The following is a 14,383-nucleotide window of genomic DNA, read 5'->3' as shown; positions in this document are numbered from 1 at the left end:
ATGGAGGCTCAAGTGCTTGGAAAACACAGCAAGGACGAGGTCAAAGTGGAATAGGACTGGGTCATAAGCCATACTGATTGGATAATTCACATACCAGCCCCTAGACCAGTGAGATTAAAACAATGCCATTCCCCAAAAGGCTGTGCTGAGGGGACAGGGGAGAAGATAGAGAAGATAGTGGGCTCTGAGAACCAGGGAGAGCTTAGTCCAGAAGTCAAAAGGTTGCACTTAAGGATTTAGAAGGTCACATGTCACCTCAAGGCCACAGGTTCCCCACCTCTGGCTTAGTGGTTAGTCTTAAAGCAGTGGTAGCAAACTCAAATTGAACTAAGCTGTGTCTAAGGCTCCCTGAAGGCTATATATTGATTTAGAAAACCCCATATCAACATTATCTATGTTCTATTGTATTTTTATTTATTTGGTTAAATATTTCCAAATGACATTTTAATCAGGTTGGCCAGGAACAGTGGCCTGCAAGCAGCATGTTTGACACCTCTACTCCCAGCACTTGGTCTTTGTTACAGACTAGGTTCAGGCACTGGTCACGTGTTCCCTCCCCACCTGTTACAGGCAAGATCAATTCTTTTGATGGTTTTTCACATTTAAAATGGACATGTTCACATTCCTTGTGAAAGTGTCAGATGAATTGTGTATGAAATTATTTTAGTTAAATCTCTTGGTAATCTTTTAGAGTATAGCACATTTGGATAAGGTCCTCAAAAATTTATATATGAATGGAATAGAAGTACTTTAAGCTTTGCAACATGCATGCCAGTCTAGTATTATTTATTTGCATGAATATCAAATGGTTGTACATTGTTTCCTGCCTTTCCAAACTGCTGAATATAAAGGACTTCATTAATTTTTTTAAAACTCAGCTAATAAACTGGGTTCAACTGTTAACTTCTGAGCATTCCTATGATCTTCTAGACAGAATAAAATAGTGGATTGAGTGTTAGAAGAGAAATCACAAAGGCCTGGTTCACATTCCAACCTAGACATTAGAGGCTATGTTGCCGTAAGTCATTTACCCTTTCTAAGCCTCAGTTTCCTCATCTGTAAAATAGGGGTAACACCTGCCTCACAGAGCTGTTGTTAATATCAAATGATATAATGCATGTAAAGCACTTTGCAAACATTAAAGGGCTGTGTTAATACGAGTTTTTATTGTTATCACCGTTATTTCATTCTTCTCATCTTTTGTGATGGGGTTCTGAAAGACATGGTCTGAGGACAAGTCACTATCCTGCATAGGCAGCTAAAGTGACTGTTTTTTAGTAATTGAATAGAAGTACTTGGATGTAAGCTCATCTTCTGTAGATCATTGAAAGCATCTTTGAGACAAATCAAATCATGAAGCATTTATTAAGTACTTACTAAATGCCAGGCACTATGCTAAGCACTGAGAATATAAATAGAAGTTAAAAAAAAAGCAAGACAGCCCCTGCTCTTGAGGAGCTTACAGTCTAATGTGAGAAGGTGATACAGAAAAGAAAGCTGAAAAGTTGGAGAGGCTGAGAGAAGGTATTCCACGCAAAGGCTTGAGAGAGAAAAAAAGTTGAGTTAGGAACAGAGCCTGGGAATGATAGAAATGAAGGAATATAGAAAGGAATGAAGGAATGAACACGGCTGGCCTGGGCCTTTCCCTATTCAAAAGGAATCAGAGGAAGGGGTTCTAGCAGCAAAGGGAACTTTGATCATGAGAAGGCTACAAAGCTGGAGTGAGGGCAGAAGGCTGCTCAGACATTGTGGGAAAAGAAGTCTGGAGCATTAGAGGTAGAGCCAAGAGAGGAATGACAATGAAATAACTCCAGGAGACAAAATGATGAGGATGATATGAACCTCATCCTTTTCTGAAGTGATTTTGATTTCTTCTACTAGGTCCCTGTATTTGCAAAGCTTTTCATTCCTTGTAGTTTAGAGATTACGTATTAACAAGATTTTTCTTAAACTTTTATGAATCAATGTTATATCTGGGCAGTTATGGGCAGCAGTTCTGTCTATCATAATTCTCTAGGTTCAGTCGTTTATTTGCTGAATTCTCAAGGATATTTTTAGATATGTACTCAGTGTGTGGGGATTTCTCATCTTTTAATTTATTAAAGGTTATTATATTGATTTATATTGATATATAATGATTAATTATATAAAGCTGATGGTATATAATTCTAACTAGCCAGTCTTGCCATTCGGGGCAGCTGGTAAACGTTCATTTTTTTTTTTTGTCCTGCCTGCAATGCTGTGTTGAACAGTTTCCACCACCTCATTGTGTACTCGGCATCAATCAGTAAGTCTGGGCTCCTTAAGGATAACTTTTCTGTAATTTCTACTGGCAATCACCTGATTCTGAATTGCTCTCTCAAACCCTTCCATTTCTATAAACAAATCTGCATGACAACCACTTGCTCAATGCTTCCTCTTTTTCTTCTTCTTAATAATAACAATTTACAGTCACTAAAAGTAGGGGGTAATAGATTAGCATTATAAAGGATTGTAGTGTAAAGATCATCTAGTCCAAGTTTCTTATTTTATAGCCCCTTATTTCAATTACCCTTTGAAAAGGTGCTTAAAATTGCTAATACTTAGAGGAATGCAGATTAAAGCAACCCCAGGGATCTCACTGTACAACCATCACACTGGCAAATATGGCAAAAGATAGAAAAATTCAGTGTCTATGGAGCTGCAGGAAATAAGCATGTTAATTCAATGCTGGTGGAGTTGTAAGTGGATCCCACTGTTAGAGAAAGCTACAGGAATCTCAATAGATGCAAAAAGTTTTTTTTTTAAGTACAACACTTAGTTATGCTAAACTCTATAAAGTTTAGGCAGAGAGTGATCTTTTTTAATATAATAAAAATCTAAAACAAAAGCAAACATTATATGTAATGGAGACACACTAGAAGCTTGCCTAATAAAAATAGGCATAAAGCATAGATGCCCATTCTCACTGTTATTACTTGATATAGTTCTAGAAACACTAGCAATAACAATAAGAAAAGATAAAGAACTTTGAAGGTGCAAAGATAGACCAAGAGGCAATAGAACTATCCCTATTTGCGAACGACAAGATGGTTTACTTAGAAAATCCTAAGGAATCAGCAAAGTAGCTAATGGAGACAATTAATAGCTTCAGCAAAGTTGCAGACTACAAAATAAAGTCACAAAATGAGTAGCATTTCTGTGTAATAACAACAAAATCTGAGAGGCAATAATAGAAGGGAAAAGCCCATTCGAAATAACCACAAAATGCATATGGGAGTCAAACTACCAAAGCACACACAATATTTGTTATAGATCTGATTGCAAACATTCCTTAAAACAAAGAATAATTTAAATAGCTAGAGGAATATTCAGTGCTCATGGCTGGGCTGCACCAATATAATAAAAAAGACAAAAATATCAAGTTAATTTACAGATTTAAGGCTATATAATCACACTACACAAAGGATACTTTATGGAACTAGATAATAACAAGATTCATTTGGAGGAATGCAAAATCTAGAATATCAAGGGAATTTTTTTAAAAGGTAGGAATGAAGGAGAAATAGCACTTCCAGACCTCAAACTGTACTATAAAGAAGCAAACATCAAAAGAATTTGTCAATGGTTAAAAATAAGTAAATCGATGGAACAGATTAGACAAGAGAGAATAGGAAATAGTGGAACTCAGAAACCAACATTAGATAAACCGGAAAACATGAATTATTTAGTAAAGAACTCCCTATTTGATAAAAACTGCTGGAACAACTGGAAATCAACTGGCAGAAATTAGGCTTAGATCAATATCTTATTCTATATAAATTCAAAATTGATATGCCACCTGAATTTTTAAGATCATACCATAAAACAATTAGAAGATATTGTTGTTGTTTTCAGTCATTTCAGTTGCTTCTGACTCTATGACCCTATTTTCTTGGTAGAGATACTAGAATTGTTTGCCATTTCCTTCTCCAGCTCATTTTAAAGATGAGGAACTAAGGCAAACAGGGTTAAGTAACTTGCCCAGGATCACACAGCTAGTAAATGTCTAAGGCCAGATTTGAACTCAGGTCTTCCTGACTCCAGGCTTAGCACTCTATTCACTGCACCACCTAGCTGCCGCTAAATATGAAGATAAGCAGATCATATACCTTTCGCAGCCATGAGTAGATGAATTCTTAACCAAACAAAGGTTAGAAGCAAATATAAAAGATAATATAGATAATTCTGATTATATAAAACTGGAAAGCTTTGCATGAAAATTAATACATTTATGTTAAGGGAAGCAGTTGACAGTGAAGAAAATCTTTGTATCGAATATCTCAGATAAGGGTTTGGTGTCCAAGGTATGTAGACAAGTAACAGAAATGTATAGGACCAAAAGCCATTCCCCAATAAATAAGTGGTCAAAAGATAGGAACAAACAGTTCTCAAAAGTAGAATTGTAAACTATTAACAACTATATGAAAGAATGTTCCAAATCACTAATAAGAGAAATGCAAAGTTCCACACAAGCTGTTTGACCCAGCATGGATCAAAGGCATATAAAAGTGGGTTATGGTGATTCACTCAGTGATTGTGCTGAATTTCTGAGTGATCTCACTGGGGCTAATAATACGTAGAAATTGCTTTAAGGAGATTGTGCCCCCAGATCCTGGGGGGAAATGTTTGGACTTCTCACTATATCTTTGCAGTCAATATCCACTTGTAGAAGCTAATTGATGTTAATCAGTTAAATAGAACTAGGGTGCTAGCCCATAGCAATTAGCAGTGAAAAGAAAATACAGGAATGGGGGCACAAGTTGATAGCATTATAGAAAAACACCCTCAATACCTCAGGGATACCCTAGAACCTGGAAGGAGAGATGTAGCTGGCCTTTGGAAGAATGATTCCAGAGTCTCGTCGTAGTGGAGCATCTCTGGAAAGACAGACACAATAATGTATTGTTGGTGGAGCTGAGTTAGTACAAGTCTTCTGGAAATAATTTAGAATTATATAAATAAAGTGGCTAAAATGTTCCTTTCCTTTGACCCAGATATTCCACTGTTAGGCATATACTCCAAGGAGGTTACTGAGAAAAAGAAAGGCTCCATATCCATTGAAATATTTACAGGAACACTTTTTGTGGTAGCAAAGAAACTGGAAACAAAGAAGATTCCCATTTGTTGGGGAATAGCTAAATACATTGTGGTACATGAATGAAACCAAATATTACTGTGCTGTAAGAAAGAATAAATATGATGAAGACAGAGAAACAAGGGAAAAGTTAAGGGAACTGAAAAGTGAAGTAAGCAGAGGCCAGATTCAATATACACAGTGATCACATCAATGGAAATAGAAAAAAAAAACAAAACCCACAAAACAATAAAAAAAAATTAACACTGCAATATTATAAATAACATGCGTGGTCCCAAAGCAGAGAAATGAGAAAACATCTCTCCTCATTCCTTTGCAGAAGTAGGGGTATCCACAGGTATGGGACACTGCATATGGTATCAGATTTTTTCTGATGCACTGATCAATTTTGATTGTTTTCCCCTTCTTCTTATTTTTATTTAGAAAAAAAATCCTTTGTTATAAGGGATGATTCTCTAGGAGAAGGAAAGATACAAGTAGAAATCTAGTCAATGTAAAAAAACTAAAGATTGCAATCATCTATTTTTTTAAAGAAAGCAATATGGAATTATACAATAAAGATGACCAAAATATTCATACCCTTTGACCCAGGAATCCCACTACCAGGTCACAGGTTTATCCCCTGGGAGGTTGACAGGAAGAAAAGAGCCGTCTGTAAAGCTTTATCTGTAATAGCAAAATATTGGAAGAAAAGTGTGTGCCCAACCATTGGAGAACGGCTGAATAAATCGTGGTACATGAATGTAATGGAATATTTTTGCACCATAAGGAATGAGACATATGAAGAATATGGGAAGACAAATAAAATTATGTAGAGAGAATAAAAAAGAACCTCAAAAATATACCTACTGAGAGGAACTGTATAAATGAATATAACATTAAGAAGTAGCAAAACTCATGTTAAATACAATGAATGATGTTGGTACTACCTTGTTATAGTTAATGTCCACAGCCTTAGTTTCTTTTAACAATTGGTAAATAACAGAAGTCTACAGTGGCATGTACAATCATGCACAATCATTTATGTGTGTGTGTGTGTGTGTGTGTTGTTCTTCTAAAATGAGTTTTATTTTGTTGTGCTTTTAGGTTGCTTTTGGTTTTACTTACACTGCACTATCTTTTTTTGTTCTCAGTCATATAATTGAATACCTGCATGTGATGTTGCAGGCTGAAACAAAATTCTTCAATAAAAATTTAAAAATAGACACATGGGTTGGGCTATACGAGTTCTAATGTCTCTTCTAGAAGTTACAGAAAACTTCTGTGACTTACAATTCTAATCATTTCAATGCATTCATCAGAGTGTTGTAGCAGGGGGAGGGGATGGTTTCCTTGAACCAAATAAACCATCATGATCCTTGGACCAGAAACCACTGAAGAGCTGAAATCCAGGAAGGGCAAGTAGCTAAGGAAATTGTCTCTGGGGAGTAGTACTGAGGGTAATAGGATGGGAGGTTGATGAAAGAAGAGTTGGACAGTGGAGGTTTTTTACAGCCATTATGTTGGCCAACCCTACCAACTGGAAAATATAGCTGGCCTTAGACAAGATGATGGATAGGGTAAAGGAACAGCTGACAGATGCTCAGCATGGTAGTCATACTCTGTAGCAGCCAGAAGGGTATGCTCAGCTGAGGGGAAAATAGTGGAAAAATCCACCTGTATTATATAGCTGGTAGGAGAGTGAGGGGAGGACAGGGGGAGGTTCCCCATTTGGAGAAGAAATCAACAACTTTGAGATCATGACAAAGAAGAAACAGAAGGCAACGAAGGAGGCTAGTGGTTGGGGAAGTACACGGAGGTGTAGAGGTAGAGAATGGCCCTGGTCTCAGCATCCTGGCTTCATTCTCCCATAGCAGTGATGGGAATGACCCCAACCCCCTTCACTCTGGGATCCACTGACTCTTACCTCCTCGCTGTTCATCATACAAGAACCTCCATCTCTCAACTCTGGGCATTTTCACTGGCCATCCCTATACCTGGAGTGCTCTCCCTCCTCATCTCAGCCTCCTAGTTTCCTTCAAATACCAGCTCAAAGGCCACCTTCTACAATAAGACTTTCCTGGTCCTTGTAATGCCAGGGCCATCCCCTAAGATTCTCTCCACGTTATCGTGTCTGTATCTAGTTTGTACATAGTTGTCTGCATGCTGTCTCCCTCAATAAGATGGTAAGTTCCTTAAAATCAGAGACTTTTTCCTTCTTTTTTTGAACCTTCAAAGCTTAGCACAGGGCCTGGAACACAATAGGCACTTAATAAATATTTGCTGACTTGACAACTTAATGATCTAAACTAGTGGTCTCCAAACTCTTTTGGACTGTAATGGGTAAAAGGTAGGTGTGGTTGGGCTAGTGACATTGTCTATGGTAGAAAGGGTCACTCTCTGGCAGAGAAATTCACTCTATGGCAAAGAGAGTCACATGTGATCCATCTTCCCACCCATTAATTGTTTATCACATACACCTTGGCATTAAGCCAAAGTCCCCAGGGGGCCCTCACCCCACACTTTGAAGACTATTAGTGTAAACAAACATATAATTTTGTTGTTGTTCAGCCCATCTGACTCTTTGTGACCCTATTTGGGGTTTTCTTTTTTTTTTCTTTTTTTAAAAAATTAGGCAGTTGGGGTTAAGTGACTTGCTCAGGGTCACACAGCTAGTAAGTGTCAAGTGTTTGGTCTGAGGCCAGATTTGAACTCAAGTCTCCTGACTTCAGGGCCAGTACTCTATCCACTGCGCCACCTAGCTGCCCCTATTTGGGGTTTTCTTGGCAAAGATACTGGGATGGTTTGCCATTTCCTTCTCCAGCTCATTTTACAGATGAGGAAACTGAGGCAACTTGCCCAGAGTCACACAGCTAGTAAGTGTCTGAGGCCAGATTTGAACTCACGGAGATGCGTCTTCCTGATTCCAAGCCCAGGGCTCTATCTACTGCAATGCCACCTAGATGCCCCCAGAAGAAACACACAAAACTCCCTACAAAGCAGGAAGTAAAGTTAAAGATGATCTGTCACAGTGAGGAAACTCAGTTTCATCACCATGTATACATTCTCCTCCATTTGCACAGGGTTAAAGATCTTAAAAAGCCCTTGAGGTAAATAAGTGGGGTTTGGATGATTGAGGTAAGCAACCCTTAAATCAGCATCAGTTCTGGTATTATCACCACTCCATAGAGGAAGGAAGAGAAAAGGAAAAAGGTGAAGAAGTGAAAGCAAAGAGAGAATAAAATTAAGGAGAGACAGTGAGGTAGAAGAAAGGCATAATGGGGAGAGAAAAGAATAATAATATGGCTGACATCTACACAGCGTTTTAACATTTGCAAAGCACTTTATCTTATTTGAGCTTCACAAAACCCTGTTAGGTTGTTGATAATAATACTATAGGTATTGTTATCCCCACTTTACATCTGAGGAAACTGAGACTATGGGGAGTAAGAGATTTCCTCATAGGCTAGTGAGTGAATATAGGAAAATAAATATAGAAAAATAGGGAATAAAGGGAGAGATGGGAGAGAGACAATGAAAAGGATGAGAGAGAGGAAGAGTGGGAGAAGGAAAGCAATAAGTCTAGGGAAGAAGAGGAAAAAGAAAAACCAGGTGAGTGAGAGAAGTAGATACTGTTTGGGGCCACTAAAGTGAATGTGGAATGGATTTAGGCCTTCAGAAGACTCTTTCAAGGGCCTCTTGCCTCTGCCCCACCTTTATTGCCCAACACAATCCTTGGTCTTAATAATTTGCAACAGACATAGACACACACACACACACACATATGTGCATGTATGTTATATATGTATATATATATATTGTCTAATTAAAGGATGTAGCTCATGAGTGGCATGAATAGATATGATCTTGGATCTGGCCTGCCTTTACAGAGGGTAAGGAGGGTTATGTTGGCACCATTAGCAGCCTAGCTAAGGGGAGGGTAGGCAGGGTCCAAAAGTGCCAATGTTGGGCAATCTTTCTTCCAGTCTCAAAGAAAGATTTTAGGCTAGAAATATATCTTTCTGCTACTCCTCAAATATATCTAATCTAGAGTTACAAGTTTGAGTTCAAAATTAAAACTCTTTTTCATGATTTTACTCAAGGGGAAAGGTAATTCTTTAACTTATATTGCCAACTTAGCCCTTTTCCACCCAGTGCTGGTTACAAAAAAAAAAACCACATCACAAGTAATTAGTAAACACATTTATCCAAGCAAAACAGTTAATAGAATCTGTGGAAATTATACAAGTTAGAATAGATCAAAGAACAGATAATAGTAAAAGAACTCTTTGGCTAGGAGGAGATAAAACACCTCAGCTCAACCAAGGAGAGAAGGAATGATTACACCAAGGGGAATCTACTCTCCAAGTTTGCAAGTGCTGGAAGTCAGGAGACATGATGGGTGCTCTGTGGGGCTCCTGTTAATCGTTCAAAACTTCTCTCCTTATCTCTCTTGACCTGCCTCTGTCAAGGTCATCTCCCAAAGTGTGTCTCCAACAAATTCTTTTACACAGATACGCAGTGTCCTACTTAGCTTTCTCTCCACCAATCAGGAGTCACATCTCCCTTCATATACATAGCACACAGCACAGGCATGTCTCTCAGAAGATAAAAACCATCCATATCACCTGGGTAGCAGTGGGTGTTACAGATACATAAGAGGGTGGTGAGAATAGATGTGTACGCTACATTGTTTCAGCTTAACAGATCCCTCTGCCTCTCATGTGGATAGAGTACTATACCTGAAGTCAGGAAGATCTGAGTTCGAATCTGGTCTCAGACATTGACTAGCTATGCAACCCTTGGAAAGTCATTTAAGCTCTGTCTGCCTAAGTTTCCTCAGCAGTGAAATGAGGATAATGATCATGCCTACCTTGTAGGGTTGTTGTGAGGATAAAAAGAGCTAATATTTATAAAATTCTTTGCAAATCTTAAAGTGCTGTATAAAAAAATAGCCACCTTTAGTTCTTTTGAGATGCAAACCCCAGTCATTTGCACCCATCTAGCTAGCTAGAAAAGCCCTTAGATCTGTGTTTAGGCATTTCTCTTGCTGCCATTGAGAGTCCCACAGTCTAAACTGCACTATGAGTGATAGTCAAAAAGTCCTTTCTCCTCCTATTATATCCTGGAGATGCTTGATGCAAGTCCCCTTCAAATCATCCTGGGGAATCCATTTAACAAAACTGCAAAAGAGCTGGATGGAGTTGTGGTTAGATAATTCTTTTCTTTTTCTTTTTTAAATTAATTTATTTTGATTTATCAACAATCACTTTCATAAGCTTTTGGGTTTTAAATTTTTCTCGCCCTCCCTCCTTTCCTCCCTCTCCAAGATGGCGCACAATCTGATATAGGCTATACATATACATTCCTATTAAACATATTTTCACATTAATCATGTTGTAAGGAAGAATCAGAACCAATAGGAGGAACCACCAGAAAGAGGAAACAAAACACACAGAAGAAAAAAAGTAGCAAATCGTATGCTTCGATCTGCATTAAAGCTCCATAGTTCTTTCTTTGGATGTGGATAGCATTTTCCATCATGAGGCCTTTGGAGATGTCTTAGATCCTTGTATCACTGAGAAGGGTTAAGTCTATTAATATTAGTCACTGCACAACATGGCTGTTACTGATAATTCTTTTCAATCCCCCTGGTTGCCATGTAAATAAACTCAGAAGAAAGACTAAAAAGGGCTGGGAGGAATTGGTGACCTTTGCTTTACTTCTCACTTGCTTCACCCTCCCCTAGTAAAGAAATTAAAATCCTGAAAAAACACATCTAGTGCACAGGTGCCATTCACAGATGTACATCATATACAGCTCTCATTCTGATTATTTAGAGACTCAAGTAAGCATCCCAAATGCCCAACACTTACAAAACTAACATATCAAGATATCAAGCAATTACTAATATAATACATGGGTATCACTTTAATTTCTGCCTCCCAAATTGCCCCCCCGCACCCTCAGACCAGATCCTGATCCTCAGTCCATTTTCTGTGCCAACTCCAAACCCATGGGAGGGGAAGTCAGGTAGTTGAATTGCATATGAAAAAGCCCTTGTGTCTCCCAGTAAATCAGGAAGGAGGAATAGCCCAGTCACTCATGGAAGTGGCTCAAGAAGTCAGTGGAAGCTTGTGGGTTGTACTCGTCACTCCCTCTCAGTGGGATGTGAATGAAGCTCCATCTGTCACAGGAAAGACTCCTGCCTACACCATCTCAGATCCAGAGGCGGCGGGACTGGCTCACAAACACATGGTTATAGTCGTATTAGGACCTCTGACCAACTCCAATTTCTCTCCTTTTAAAGAAATTTCAAGCTGTGAAATACGTATGCGTGCCTTATGGGAAACAAGATCTTTCCAATTACACTCACATCTTGGGAAATCTGTGTGGCAGACATTGTTGAACAATCAGAGTTTACACTTGTGTTGTAAGTTGCTATGCCCTTTGCGTAAGGAAAAATTTCCTAATAGTTGGAGTAAACCCAAAGGAGGATGAACTTCTTTGGAAAGTAATGAGTTCCCTCTTGTTGGAGGTCTTCAAGTAAAGGCTGAATGACTACTTGTTAAGCATGTTGTCATCAAGACACTTGGAAGGGTATGGATTTCAGTTCTGTGGCCATTCTTTTAATGTCGAGCCTTTCCCACTATCTCCAAGCCATGCTGCTTCCTCTTTCTCCTTATTCCACCAAATCTTTTTTTGTTTTTTTTTTTTTGTTTTTTCCAGCAATTGGGGTTAAGTGACTTGCCCAAGGCCACGCAGCTAGTAAGTGTCAAGTGTTTGGTCTGAGGCCGGATTTGAACTCAGGTCCTCCTGACTTCAGGGCCAGTACTCTATCCACTGCACCACATAGCTGCCCCATTCCACCAAATCTTAGACTCCCAGGCTTAGGTCACTGGGCTCTGATTGGTGACCTTTCACCTTATCTTTCCTGATCACAGACTCACCACACCACTTCCTGGGAAACTCCAAGCCATGCCACTATGTGAATCCTATTCTTCCCCACCACCCTGATTTTCAGTTCTAGCTCCTCTGTGTGTTTCATCTTCCCTTTTAGAACATAAGCTCCTTCAGGGCAAGGACTGTCTTATTTACTTGTCTTTGTATTCCCAGCACTTAGCACAGTCCCTGGCACATAGAAATACTTAATACATATCTTTTCATGCATTCATTCCATACTTAGTCTTTTCTTCAGGAAGCAGAGATATAGTCTGTAGTGAAGCCCAAACTCAAAGCCATTCTTTCCCATGAGATCAGCCACAATGTCTGAAGATTCAGGTCACTTCCATGCCACGATGAGAGATTGGAAAAGGACTCGTGAAAGGATACATGTAGGGGCAGCTAGATGGCACAGGAGGACCTGAGTTCAAATCCGGCCTCAGACAAATAACACTTACTAGCTGTGTAACTCTGGGCAAGTCATTTAACTCCAATCACCTCACAAAAAAATAGTAAATGTAGCCTTTGAACTGATCATTCAAATTGTGAGATCGGTCCCCCAAAGAAGTAACTCAAAAGGAAAATGATTTGTACATAGATATTCACAATATCAAAGCAAAAAGGACATTTGGAGCTTATCTAGTATAGCCCCTTCACTGCACATAGAGAAAATGAGAGCTAGAGAAAGGAGGTGACTTGCCCAAAGTCACTAACGAGTTAGTAAAAGAGCTAAAGCTTAGAGTCAAGAGACTTCAGTTCTAGTCTAGTACTTATTAGCTATGTATAATAATGAAAAATTGGACTCAATTCATAATGGCAGTGGCTAAGCAAACTCTGGCATAATGAAATAATCGAACACTATAAATCTTTTAAAATGGTAAGACTATAGACATATCACATGGGCATGTGCACGTGAAATAATGACAAGCTATTATAGTAGATGCATGATGGTCACAGCTCCATTGAAACATCTGCTTATTCATTAACAAGAATCAGAAGAAAATTCAGAGCAAGGCAAATAACTTGGAGTTTAATGTTCATAATACTCTGGAGAGGGACAAAATTGTTCAAGCTCATAATTTTTAATAAACGAGAGAGATTCTACACTAAATTCCTCCTTGAGTTACTCCTTGTGGCATGGAGGTGACCTAGGCTCTTACTATGCTGATGGACCACAAGCCCTAGCAATTCCTACAAAATTGTAAAGGTTTTGAGTATGGACTCAGCAAAGGATTGTACACCTATTATCTGAGGACCAGCCTAGTTAAGAGAAACTTATCTGGGTAATTAATTTTTGGCCAGAGCAACTCATGAAGATAGCCTACTAAGGGGCGGACACTTTGTATTGGTGGGGTAAGCCCCACAAATGAGGAAATCATGGATTTTTGAAATATCTGAGTATGCAACAGAACTGTATAAATACCAAGAACTAATATTATGCTAATCCATCAGTGCAGCAAGATGACTGAGTGGTTATAACTAAGCCCACCTTTCCTTCGTCATCTCAAAACAACAACAAACACACCAAACAACAAAGCAGTGTAAAGAAATCTTCACAAGAGAGAGCAAGGGAAGGGACTTCTGCCCAAGCTGCTGCCTTAATGGAGGCAAGCAGCCAGCTACTATATACCTAGTTGTTGTTCAGTCATTCAGTCAGGTCCAACTCTTTGTGGCTCAGTGGACTTGCCCATGGAGTTTTCTTGCCAAAGACACTAGAGTGGTTTGCATTTCCTTCTCCAGTGTGTCCCCATTTTACAGATGAGGTACTGAGGCAAATAAATGAGGTATTGACTTACCCAGGGTCACACAGTTGCTAAGTGTCTGAGGCCAGATTTGAACTCAGATCTTCCTGACTCCAGGTCTGGTATTCTATCCACTACTCTACCTACTTGCCCCTAACTACATACCTATTCTAGCAAAAAACAAAAACAAACAAACAAACTGAAATTCACCCCAGACCAAGTAATGATCAAGAAATCCAATGAGAAGCTACAGTAATTGATTTCTTCAAATCCAGAACTGCACAAAAACTTCAGATAGAAGTTCATGGGCGTAGAAAAGGGGGGCACCAATAAAGCCAGCGTCAGAGCAGACAAACAATGCCAAAACCTCCCGGTGTGGCTAGACATACTTGTCAGAGATGTGTGTAGTCTTCCTGCCTCTGTATCTGGAGGGAATAAGAGCACAGAGTTACCCTGAGTTACCCTGAGAAAGCTCCAGAATGATTGGAAATTCAGTGGGATCATTGGAAGACACCAGGAGTGGCAGCAACTAGTGAATTATGGCAGCGCTCAGACCAGGACAGCTCAGGAGCCCAGAGGCTCAAAGATCTCTGGTACTCTTTCC

This window comes from Phascolarctos cinereus, unplaced genomic scaffold (genome assembly GCF_003287225.1).
Source record: "Phascolarctos cinereus isolate Bilbo 61053 unplaced genomic scaffold, phaCin_HiC Scaffold_8;HRSCAF=390, whole genome shotgun sequence".
NCBI classification, from domain to species: Eukaryota; Metazoa; Chordata; class Mammalia; order Diprotodontia; family Phascolarctidae; genus Phascolarctos; species Phascolarctos cinereus.
Note: the sequence above shows the minus strand (reverse complement) of the source record.